Raw genomic sequence first — 12989 nt, 5'->3', positions numbered from 1 at the left:
GTTAGATAAAGCAGAGTAAATATAAAGGATGCATGGAAGGAGGAGAGGAGGCTCACAGATAAGGGGAACTCATTAAGTAATGGAACACAACCTGCCTGGTTGTTTACTGGCTGGCAGGCTCATTGTACTTAATCACTCCTGCCAAGACCCCCCTCCCCCACACACACACACACACACCCACATATGCAAATGCAGCTTCCACACACACATAACCCATTGCACTGATACATACACACTGTGCACATTTTAATGCATGCCTGCCTGACAATGCAGTTATCTACACCCCCCCCCACACACACACACACACGCACACTGCCTCATAGCATCTTGAGTCACTGCATCATTTCCTCTACGGCCTTCTTCACTCTCACTACACTATCCTCGTCTTATCTCTTCACGGTTTCTTTCGCCCCCCCTCTTGCCCCCCTCTCCTCAGTTATTTGCTTCTTTCTCTTACTCCTCATGCTGGTCTTCTCATTATCACAACCCCCCCCCCCCATCTGGATGGGATCCGTCTTATCTAACAACCTTGAGATGATCTTCAAAGCATCATTGCAGCCGAGCATGTGAGGTCACAGTGTCTCCAGTACCTCTCCTCGTCTTTTCTCATTTCTCTTTACTCCGCTCCGCTCTGCACTTCACTACTCTTGGCTTTTTTTTGGCTCTCCTTCTTCCATCTAATCTGGCCTCCTCCTCGTCCTTCCTCCACACTGTCTCTCGCTCTCTGCATCCCTTCACTTTGTTCCTTCTCACACTCTATTTCTCTCCTTTTCTCCTAACATCCATCTCTACCTCATCGGGTCTCATCTCCTCTCATTTGATCTTCACTCCATCTCTGCTCCTCTCCTCTCAATTTTCCTCAATTTCTCTTTCACCTCCCCCCCTCCTCCTCCCAACACTCCCTCCCCCTCTTTTTGCCCAACTCATTTACTTCCCTCCTTGTTCTTTCATCCCTGTTTTCTTCACCCTCTCCTCATCTTAAAAGCTGTGAAAAGATGTGATACAAGGTTCCTTTGTCGTGTGTGCGTACATGCCTGCTTTTGCTTGTGTCTGGGTTTTTGAGTGTGGGTGTGTTGTTGTGGGGATGTTACACACCTAAATATCTTTCAAGCAGCCGAGAGCCCCGCAGTGTTTTCGCTGTCTGATTAATTAAGCGTGAGATGGTTTAGTCTGTTGATTGGTTGTCTGTCTCTCTTGCTTTTTGTCTGTTGACCATGTCTCTCTCACCTCTCTATTGCTATGTTTATATGTCTGCTACACCTGTCTTTCTGTCTTGCCTGTCTAACCCCCTTATATCTTTCTGTCTGTCTGTCTGTCTGTCTCTCTCTCTGGTTGTATGCTCCATCAGACTTCTCTCTGTGGCAGAATTGCTACTTAATTCAGTCTGCTCTGATGCCCACTGCTTTCCATAAAGGAGCGTAAACAACAGCAGTAACACACTTGGTCCAGCTGAGGTCAGCATTGTTACTGATAATTAACAGCAGGAGATGATGCCTTATGGGTTAAGGTTAGGGCAACATTTCACCCTAATGTGCTGCTTTTGTTTATTTTAGTGCATACTAATTATGGGATCACAGTGGTGAACTATCTGTGTGAACTGTCTCTTTAAAGCTTGCTCACTCCGAGGAGAATCATACTACAAATTTCAGTTGTGCATTTTAGTGAGCCATGTCTGCCTCTGTTTTGAGTATATTGTGTCAAATTGTTTCGTGAAGCAGTCAAATCTGCTGGTAAAAATAGTACAGATAGATCAACTTTCAAACATAAACAATTATTGGAGTTAGGAGAATTTAACACATTTTCCTTTTCAGCATGTAATGTAACGCACAGGTGGTTGATGGTTAAAACATCTTGCCCATTTCATGGACTCTTTGCTGAGGAATAAAATACTGCTACTGTCCCTCTATCTTTTCGTAAAGAGGGGTGGAGAAGAGTTGGTCTACCATTCCCAGGCTGTCCTGCTGCTAGACAGGAGAGTGTGTGTGTTTGTGTACCATTCACATGGACATCCCCTGTCTGATGTGTGTGCACTGCCCTCAAGTAGAGACAGAGAGAGATATAGACAGATGAAAATACAGTATATGTGTGTATGTGTGTGTTACTGTTGGCCTGGGATATCACTCAGACAGGAAGGAAGTTTGGCTTTAACTTTCCTTACTGCAAAACCCCTCTTATCACACACACACACACACACACACACACACACACACACACACACACACACACACACACACACACACACGCACACACGGTAGGCTCATTACCAGGGTGTGAACTATCTGTGATTCTGAGAAGATAAAATCCGATCATCTCACAACCTGCAGCATATTTGTTTATTTTTCCTTAGCAAGCAGGAAACTAAAGTTATTTCTGTTTTCTTTTTGCAAGTTAAATTCAAGTTCTCATGGTGCTGCTTTAGAGTAAGCCATGGAGTCTCCCCCAAAATAAGCTAGAAACCAACCTAATTGGTTTTGCAATGTGACCTCCTATGTGACACTGAAGGCCAGCGTTCTCTTAAGTTTCAAGGATGCAGCGCAGCCCTGTATTCCCATTGGGTCTCATTTATATATTTTCACTCTGTTTGCTATATTAAAATGAGCACAATTACTGGGTGTAGTAAATTAATGCAGAGAACGGCTCATTGTTTTTGTCTGTGTTATTGCTCATTTTCTTTTATCCTGCCACATTTCGCTGCCTCAGCTATGGCATGTGTGACTATCTCTATTCAAGCCTCCTCCATTTTCCCCCTGAAGAGCTTCATCAGGTGCGTTCATCCTTGTCCTCTCAGCGACACTGGTGGTGTTTGTGTTAGGCTTGGCCAAGTTGGTCTGTCTTGTTTGCTTTAATTTTCAAAGTTCAATCTCGTGAAACAGCTTTGTGAGAAGGAGATACATGAATATGCTTCACTTGACACGAATGGAGGCTGATTACATGTTTTTACGGTCATCACACATTTGTTCATCCATAGCACATAGCCACACTGAACGGAGGCAACATTTTGTAAATTGTTGTCAGCTGGTTAGCAGATCACTTCCAGCAGTGCACACAATAAAACCTATAGGTTTGTTGTCTAGGTATCTACTACCAGCTTTTTCTTTGTGATTGTTTATTAAATCAGAGCTCGAACCATCAAATCAATGTCTGCCTTATAATGGTTACAGTCGCTACAGAGCACCGGTAGCCTGATAAACTGTACTGAACAAACAAACAAATGCATGTCAACTCGTGCCAGTTAGTGTAGAATGCCACATCCTTCCCTGCCTCAGACTAAACTAAAGTGATGCATTGATTTTGATTTTGTTTAAATGTATTAGCATTACAATCATTTTCCATTTTCTATAATCTACCTTGCTTTCATGTTTTTACTACCTGGATTTTAACCTGGAACTGAATGTTGTTAACCAACAATGCCCAACAAATTTTCTCACTGTGGCAGTACTGTTACTCACATCTCACGGAAGCTGTTTTTGTCACCTAACAGCATTCGCTCATTATCCATCCACGATGCGGAGCTGCTTTGGCCTCAATGATTTCACTGACATGACTCTTTTAGACAAATGGCTCTGCTTATCCAGTCTGGTCATGTAGAGACAGATGAGACAAACAGAATCACTTAGCCAGCCAGCCAGGTACTGTACTGTCTGAGTGCTGATTCACTCGACAGATGCACAGCCGCAGTCCACAGAGACTCATGTATTCCTAATTTGATCTAGCCTGCTCCAGACCTGTGCACAGCCGTCTACATTGTTGTGTACGGTATGTGCATGTAGCTGTGCGTGCAGGGTTCTTCAGTTTTTTTGGTGCATGCGTGCATGTGCACGCGTCTGTGTTTCTCTACTTGAGTGTGTATGTGTGTGTTATGTAAAGTACACCCAGGTGTTTCTCTGAGCTGTTATGTAACTCAGGTCATAGGTTCACAGCTGGGAGGGATAGATAACTACCTGGGTATGTGTGTGTGGGTGTGTGTGGGCTAATTCTCCAAATATTCTACATGCTCCGAATCTGTTCTAAAAATCTGATTATAGCTGAACTGTATTCCCATTTCACCTTGTGATGGTGCAAAGTTTTCGCAGAAAAACTGACCGAATAGCCCTCAGCTGCCTGTACTAGAGGCCTTGAATGCCCCAGAAACCAAAGCAAGAGTTCCTCCATCAAGTTCAGACATTTATTTATAAAGCACTTTTCAAGTGCAGAACACCACAAAGTGCTTCACAATAACACAAAACCCTACAAACTTAAAATAATTATTATTATCAAAACACCTTTATTTTATCTGATAGAAAGGTTCCTAACTGAAATAATTGATCCAAAAATGTTTCTGTTTCTATCATGGTAAAAAATTCAAAAATTCTCTTCATGCGAATCAACCTCTTTAATCCCACTCCCACTGTTACGACAGTCAGTACAGACTCATGCAGCCCCCAATTCTACTGGAGATCCCAACATTCCTGATTATAGAACTTTGGTGTGTGAAACGTTGCACAAGAAATTAATTCACAGTGTTTTACATGATGTCTAGGATTTGAAAATGTCATTCAGTGCAAACATCACATGACTTCAATGAACGAGCTAATAACAATGAAAATAACCTGGATATTAAGGGGTTAAATGTGAACCATCGCTTCCTTTCATATCTCCTCTTCCTAACTCAAAATAAATTTGCCTCTTATTGTTTGCTTGACCTCGCAATGTTTTCAGTTGAGGTCAAGTTGGCCTGAAAATAAAAAAATGACATAATTTGTTTCGACTAATAAAATGCAGCCAGTGTTTCTTGATGCAACTTTGTATTTTTGGCAGCTCCAAAAAGCAGCAAAGGTTTGAATCTAGTGAACTCAATTATCCAGAAAATGTAAAACAGCGTGTCAGTATGCTGTTCACCTCTCAGACTTTAATATCTTCTTTCTTGGTGGCAGCAGGAAATGAGAATTTTTTTCCTCCCCAAAAGCTTCAGCCACTGTCGATGAATTTGGCTCTGTTGATCCGGTAAGGAGCAATTTTGTATGCTGCTCCTCAGTTTTGATGGTTATGCTGATATGACTTCCTACCAGTGCTCATGCTCTGCACCGGAATACTAATAAACTGAACAAACAGGGTGAATCTGCCGTTTCTCAATTACAGAGAAGGTGACACTTGTCTCTTGTGTAGCTCTGCTGATTTCGGCTGAAGAGACAAGTGTGTTGTTGTGTAGTGGAGTTGTTCTAAATCTCTGTAATATTTAAATCTTATTCATAGCACACCCGTGCTTATCTTTGACTTTGCGTGTGTGTGTGTGTGTGTGTGTGTGTGTGTGTGTGTTTGTGTGGGTTTCAGGGTGAAAAGACAAAGTTGACTAGCTTTTATTTTATTTACTAGGAATGCTAAGTGGATATATGTGTTTGGGAGAGACAGATGAGAGATAAAGATGCAGAGTAAGCCATGCAGAACAGAAAGAAAAGTGAAAATGGCAAATAATCACTGTTTTTGTTCCACTCAGTGTGCAAACATTTATTATAGATGTTTCGGAGAAACTGTATCTTTACAGATGTCAGAGGTCAAACCCTGTCGTCCTCTGATGCAGAGGTCAAACTCATATTCTTCTTTGATGTTAAGGTTCCCTCAGTCTCCCTCCACCTTCTCCTCCTCCTGTTACCTCTGCCGCAGCACACTAGGAGAGCGGCAATCTTTCATCTCCCTTCTTACTGCCTTTTCTCACTCCCTGTGACTTTTTGTTCTTTCTTCTCCATTCTTTCTGCCTGGCTTGCCTTCTAAATTGCCTCCTTGCTGCCTCTCCCTTTCACTTCAACTCTCCTCTCTCTTTAACCAGACGGCTTCTCAGAAACAGTATTTTCAGCTTCGACAGCGCATCTGTCGCAGTCCAGGTTTACTGGGAAGGAATGTTGGTCTGTTCCTCAGTCCCCCTGTCTTTCTGCCACAGAGTATTGAGTGGAGGCAAAAGCTACTATTGTACAACTTGTAGAGAACTCAGATCTCTGTCGTATAACTGCTGTCTGCCTAACACACGCACACACACACACACACGCACACACACACACACACACACACACACACACACACAAACATGGACCCAGGACACCAAACCTGATGGATTCACACAACGTTGACCAAATACAGAGCAGGTGTGTCAAGGTCAGATGAGACAAGGCCATGGGCCTCAAACAGGTGTGTTTGCAAGAAAGTGTGTTTGTAAGAGTGTAATTGAGTGCAAGTGTGTGTGAGTCTCAGTGTGGGGGCGTGTTTTACCGGAGGCTGTTTTTCAGTTTTAGCTCTGACATTAGTGACTCTCAAAGAGCCCCTCCAGGTACAAATCACTAACTCTGTTTCCAAGAAATCCCTGACTGTGCTTCTGTGAGTGCAGAATGTGCAGAATGTGCATCCCTGCATACACGTGGCTTTGTGTGACAGTATACACGTGTGTGTGTGTGTGTGTGTTTGCATGAAAGTTTGTCCAGCAGCATGTTTCACTCTCATGTTACTGCTGATAATTTCTATCTAAACTAATAAAAAGAGGTTTGTGTGCCTGCAATGGAATAGCCATGAGTCTGGGAATGTAGCTCTTCCTTCAGCCAAAGAACATCATGTTACTCCGGTATTCTACTTTTCAGACAGAGACAGTTGTCTCTTGTTGTATGTAACTTTGCATTCAGACTCATGGGTGGTTTGAGATCCTCTGGCTGGAGAAACACTTAGACAAACAACACTCTCTGAAGGGAAGGTTTGTGTCTTACTGGAATCAATGGCCTGCTTAGAATAACCATCTTTCATCTGAGTTTCATCCCCACCATTGATTGCGGGGTTAAAACCCAAGTTTCAATCTGCTCTGTCAGGAAAAATGTAACTGCAATATTATAGCTCGAAGGGATACAATTTGCTCTTGGAGATGTCCACACACACATTAAAACAGATAAAAAAAGACAACACTGGCAGACAGGCTCCTCTTCCTCCTCCATTAACCACACTCAGCACCACAGGAATAAATTACAATCAATAATTTATAGTAATATCAAAGATCATGCGATGTAGAATTATGCCTGAACACTTTGCTGACATCAGTTTCAAGAAATAGCAATTAGATAACATGCATCTATTTACATCATACCCCAGAATCTCTTGTAGAAAACTGGTTCTGTTGCACAAAACAAAACGGAACCAGTTTTTTGTTTATATTCTTATGGCAAATCTCTGACTTATGATTTATAGAATCACTGTAACTGCAACCGTGGCCCAGTTTATTGTATATCAACTTGTCTTTCAGATTGCCTTCTCCACCATCCACTCCTTCAGGAACACAGAAAACAGGTAACATCTTTTGTTGAAAGTGCAATTTGGGAATTAGAATTTGCTCAACAATAATTTGCAATAGTGAGCCAGCCGGATTCTTAAAGGCACTTTGGAAGCATGCAGGTAGTTCTAACTCACACTGCCTTCTACTCGACTCTATAGAGACAGAGCGCATCGGTCATTCTCTGAAACGATGCCAAGCGACGGGGAAAACAACCGGTGCCATTAATATGCAACCAAGGACTGAAACAAAATGTCAAAGGATAATTTTAGCCCAATGTCAACTAGGGGAGCAGTTGAGAACAAAAATGATGATGGGACAAATCAGCATGCCAATGAGAGCTATGTGCTGTGTTAGCAATCTACTGTAGTTAGCTAAGGCACTTGCAAACATAATACAGCAGGATGTTTGTTTTTACTCCGGAGTGGGCGGGTCTTAAATGCACTCTATTTCTGTTGGTAATTCTCTCCTCCAATCACAATCGCGCATTCCCTCAGTGAGTTTGGACCTGCTAGTTTTTGCTGTAATGGACCTTTGTAATTTTACCATCTTCATTCTTTGTGCTCTTTGGTCACGCCATTTAAGTGGTATGATTATTTCTATTTCTTGTATGTAGTATTCATTTAGATGGTTCAGACTTAAACATAATGAATATAAAATTAATATTATTTATTATTTCAACAATAATAAAAAGAAGTAAATAAGGGAGCTCGGAACAAACTCAAAAGTGATTCACAATTTCTCCCAAGGCCTTTACCTTCTGTCCACTCCACTCATCAAACATCTTTGACCTTAACACTTCCCAAGGTGTGAAGAACCGCCTCTATGTCAGTATTCGGCTAATTCAGTTCAAGGTCCAGGTGTTAAGAGTGAAAGGTGATGCCACAGGAAAGGCCGACTGTGGAAGTGAACTCTTCCTGCCTTTCTGTCTGACTCTTCATCTTGAAGGGTCCACTGGTTCAGTTTTCAATCAAGAGTGGGATAGTAATTCACCCATATTTTGTTGAGAGCGTTACTGATAATTAAAGATAGATTGGCCTGTTTACTCTGGCCCTGAATTCGGTGTGTCAAGGAAATGTGCTTGGGGTCAAATTTTGGCTTAAACAGTAGTAGACCTTCATGAGATGCTTTTTCTTAATGGTTTCCACACAACTTAGACTGAATGAAACCTTTAACCTATTTCATAATTAAAAAAGCAACACAGAGGAGAAATAATTTAATCTGAATTTAGTTTGTGGATGCACCCGTGCATGTATGTGTGTTGGAGCGGACCGCTGTTAATGTGAACTGGATACTTGGCTCTGTCTCTACCTGCAGCTCAGGCGTCACTCCAGGACAGCTTGTAACATTGAATCAATGGCGAACACAAACAGCTGTCAACACTGGCAGTAAATTACAGGAATATAAATTGGTGGGCCTCAACTAATCATTTTTCATGGTTCTTAATTCAAGAGATCAGGTTGAGGAGAAAAAGAGAAGAAAATATTTTTCTCCGCATTGCTTGTCCTTGCTGTTTGTAGAGAAAAGACGAAACCAAACCAAACCAAGCCGGGCCACACCAGGAGAGAGCAAACAGACTAGATTTAAGCAGAACGGTTGTATATGTGTGTGTGTGTGTGTGTGTGTATGTGCATATTTTGTGTGCAGAAAATGTAGAAAGATTAGTATATACAACGAGTCTCTTGATACACAAAAGTGTCTGCATATGTATATTTGTATGTGTTTGCCCTGTCTGCATACTTCCTAACGTGTGTGTGTGTGGATACAGTATCCACAGTATCTGGCTTTTTCAGTCTGTAAGTGTTTCCGCGTGTAAGTAATTATTATTCTGTAGGTGGTCACACAGAGCGCTGAGGAGATGTTTACAGTACCTGTACAGCTGTGTGTGTGTGCATGCATTACTCATGGTTTGGGGACATAAATCTATTTACACATGTCACCATAACGTAAATCATTACAAAACCTGGTTCAAGATTCAGGTAAGAGTTAGCATAAGGCTGATAGCGGTTATGGTTAGGGTTAGGTTAAGTCTCCAGGAAATGAATGAAAGTCTATGATATGTCCTCTAAAGTAATGGAAACCCAACTGTGTGTGTGTGATGGTGTCGGGGGTGGGGTCAGTGGTCAAGGTTGTGCGTGTATGTGTGTTTTTTGATTATAATTTAGTCTTTTTCTTGTGTTTTATGAGTGCCTAAGTATTAGTTAGCTGTGTGTTTGTGTATGAGTTTATATAATCTGTGTTTGAGGGTCTGTGTTTCCAGCCTTGGTGCCTGGGGATCAGTGATCAGTGTTATTGCTACCAGCAGCTACACTGCTACATGAAACACTGGACCTATTCATACTGAACAAGGACTGAATGTGTAAATGAGGTGTGATTTCACATTCTAACATGCAGTATCCCTCATACACTGATGCAGTAATTCATTGCACAAACTCATTTTTGTCTATATTATGCTCTATTTTATGCTCTCACAGCAACAGACCCCAAGTCCGTTTTAGGAGGAGCAGCACATATCTGATCATGTCTTTAGCCGTCTAAACAAAGTGGTTTCTTCAAAAATTCAAAAAGCCAAAAGATTGTCAGATATGTGTCACATCTTTACTTTGAGTTGATCCAGGCGGTTATCAGCTGATCCTTTCATGGTGGCAGATGAAAGCTGGTCAGGCTCTGAGCAGGTTGAGCGACTGATGTTACATAATCTCGACTAAAGTCGAGAGTTTTACACATCCTCTCCTTGGCGGTCGTCATAGCAACATGGATTTAGAGAAAAGCATCCTGGGAAGTCAATGTCAGTGTGTGTGTGAGTTTGTGTAAGTGTGTGTGTGTGTCATTAGGATTGATGATCCCCTGGTTTTCTTTCAGGCGGAAAGCAGCTTAAACTCACTCACTACAGCTGGAAATCTTGTTATTCACTCTTGTTCACTTGTTGATGAATGTTTCATGTGTATTTAATGTATATTTAAATAACAAGAAGCTGTCAATGTGTATTTACGTCTACCATTTGTCTTTCCTTTTCCCAGTTCTCTCCTTCTCGCTGTTTAGTGTCCAAAAAGCTACATTAATCCCATTTACAACGGGTGTTCATTGTTCCTTTGAGGTCGTAATGTTTATGAAACCAACTGTTTTGTGGCATTGCAAACATTTTTCACACATGAAATTTTAGCAGCAACATTTCGTCAGAACCGTTCATTCCTAAGTCTGCACTGGTAAAGTAATCACAGAGCTTTTGATGGTGAATCTGCTGCTTGTTTGTCAAAGTGGACGTTCCGATCAGAGACATTACTGAGATCTAAACAGGCTCTCGCCACGGGGAGTTTTTTTTTCAAAGGTCATTCTTTGAGAACGGATTGGAGGGAAGTGTGCTGTTTATCGGAGGGGCAGGAGACTGTGACTCAGTGGACGCGGCGCTTTGATGATCTCATAAAACCGAGAGCAAAATCTGTTGAAGATTACTCAGATGTATTAGGTTTAATTAATCTCTTTGGGTCACATATGAGAGTTGGCACAAACACACTGCTAAGGCTAAGGGTTCAAAATCCACTGGCCACCCATGGTGAAATGAGTGCACGCTTATGTAAAAGTGTCTCATCAGAGGTGCAGGCAATGGACAACAAGGTTTCAAGAGTATGCGGTCTTGCACCAAATATTTTAGCAGGGCTGTAGTTGAGACCAGCTCAATCGAGTCCAAGTCAAGTCCAACCCCAAGTCCTGTTGAGTCTGAGTCAAGACCAAGTCCACAGGCAAGACCAAGTTAAGACCGAGTCCAGCGCAAATCGAGCCAGCTCAAGCCCATAATTGATCTTAGTTTCTTCCCAGTGGTAATCTTCTGCTCTCCTGTGTAACCGTGCGCACACAGCTTGGATAACAGCTCATTTTGGTTATGTTGGTCAATGTTGGTTCATTCAGTTATATCCTCAATCTTCAAAAATATCAAACTATTGCTTCCATCCTAAGCAAATTAATTATGTTGTATTTCTCTTAACACTGTACCCTCTCTTTGTGTTTTATCACCAAGCTAGCCAGGATGTTTACCGTGCAACTTTTTTAGGCCACATTTTTTAAAATAGCTGCACCTTCCTCAGTTATCCTGTCAATCTTAAAGTCAAGGTTGTGATTTGGCTTACGGATTTCATGTTGCACAGAGGTACCATCATCTCTGTAGCTGCTCACGTCCTCTATGCTTTGGTCAACAGTGTTCTTTGCACAGAGTGTAGCCTTTTTCTTGTCACAGGGGATTTTAAAGCGTGCGAGGTACTGTGCGACATATTCTTTGAAGGTGCAAAGAAGGGGGGAATAATTTAACTAATGATTAGAAAAATATTAAATTGAGCGGCAGCCTCCTGTAAAACACGTCTACATTTGCCACATTTACCCGGATTGATGACACTTAGACCACTTGCAGTTGCTCCGAAGTGGGATAGCTTAAACATGTTATGAAAGAAATGTGATTATTATTGCTATCATTACAATTATTTCTACATATTCTGGTGTTTTCAATGATGAGTCATCAATCAAGAACAGGACTGTGATTCAAAAAGCTATGTCTAACATTTTGTATCCAGCATTGAACAATAATCAGCAGCACAAGTCTGATCCAGATCCTGTGTTCCTTCACCAAAACCTTCAGCTTCTCTCTGTATATTCACATGTTTGTGGCCAAGCCTGAGCTACCAGCTATCCACCACATAAAGAGGAGGGGATATGTGGGAAATCCTGGAGAATTTCCTGTTTGCGGCATTTCCTTTGCACTACTAACACATCAGCAGCCCTGGCGTCTGTCTTGTGAAGGGCTCTATATATGTTCAGCGGATGCTCGATACCATATATGTGTGCGTTCGTGTCTCACATGTGCGCACACTCTCATTATCTGTATATGTGTATTTGGGTGCTTGTTGATATATGTACACTTGTGTGCATTTTATGGAGGTTTCTGGGTTTTCTCTGCCTTTCATTTAGTGTTTGGCTGTTTCTGTCCTGTTGTAAAATCTATGCAGTAACTGGATACACATGTTATTGCAACTTTCTATCGGGAAAAAGAGGGCAGGAGAGAGGGTAGCACTATGCCCCAGCACACCTTTACGCAATCTGGCCCAACTGAATTACAGCCAAAGAAAAAGAAAGGTACACCAATCAATCTACAAACAAATTCAATGGTATTTACTTTTTATGATTTCCTTCCTTCTGTGCCTCTCACCATCAACAGTACCATTACATCCAAATGTTAAAAAAATAACTCATCTTATAATAGCGAATATGTCAGTCAGAGAAGCTTACATCAAAAAATTCATGAACAGCAACTGGCAGTGAGATTTAAAATATACTGTTTGTAACAATTTGTTTTCTAACTAGTATAATACTAATAATGTTGTATGTTGTGTGTACAGTACAGAAATTCTGAAATATTGAATGAAGACAGAAAAAGGAGAGACACGATGTAACTTGGGTGTGACATTTTTTTCCTTGCTAAATCTCCTCTCCCTTCGCTTTTATTCTCTTCATCTCTGTTAACCTTTATCTCCCCATTTTTTTCTACATCTCCCTCCTTCCTTCTTGAGGAGCATTAAATTGTCCTTTAATGTTGTGAAAAAAGAAAGAGGGGTGGAATGATGAAAGAGAGAAGAAGTTCCAGTCCTTTAGGATTAGGCTGCTTTACTTTACAGCAGACACACACACACACACACACACACACACACACACACACACACACACA

The sequence above is a fragment of the Anarrhichthys ocellatus genome, unplaced genomic scaffold (assembly GCF_004355925.1).
Source record: "Anarrhichthys ocellatus isolate YVR2014 unplaced genomic scaffold, GSC_Weel_1.0 scaffold20, whole genome shotgun sequence".
Lineage (NCBI taxonomy): Eukaryota > Metazoa > Chordata > Actinopteri > Perciformes > Anarhichadidae > Anarrhichthys > Anarrhichthys ocellatus.
The sequence above is the reverse complement of the archived record's forward strand: the minus strand, read 5'-3'. Positions refer to the sequence as shown.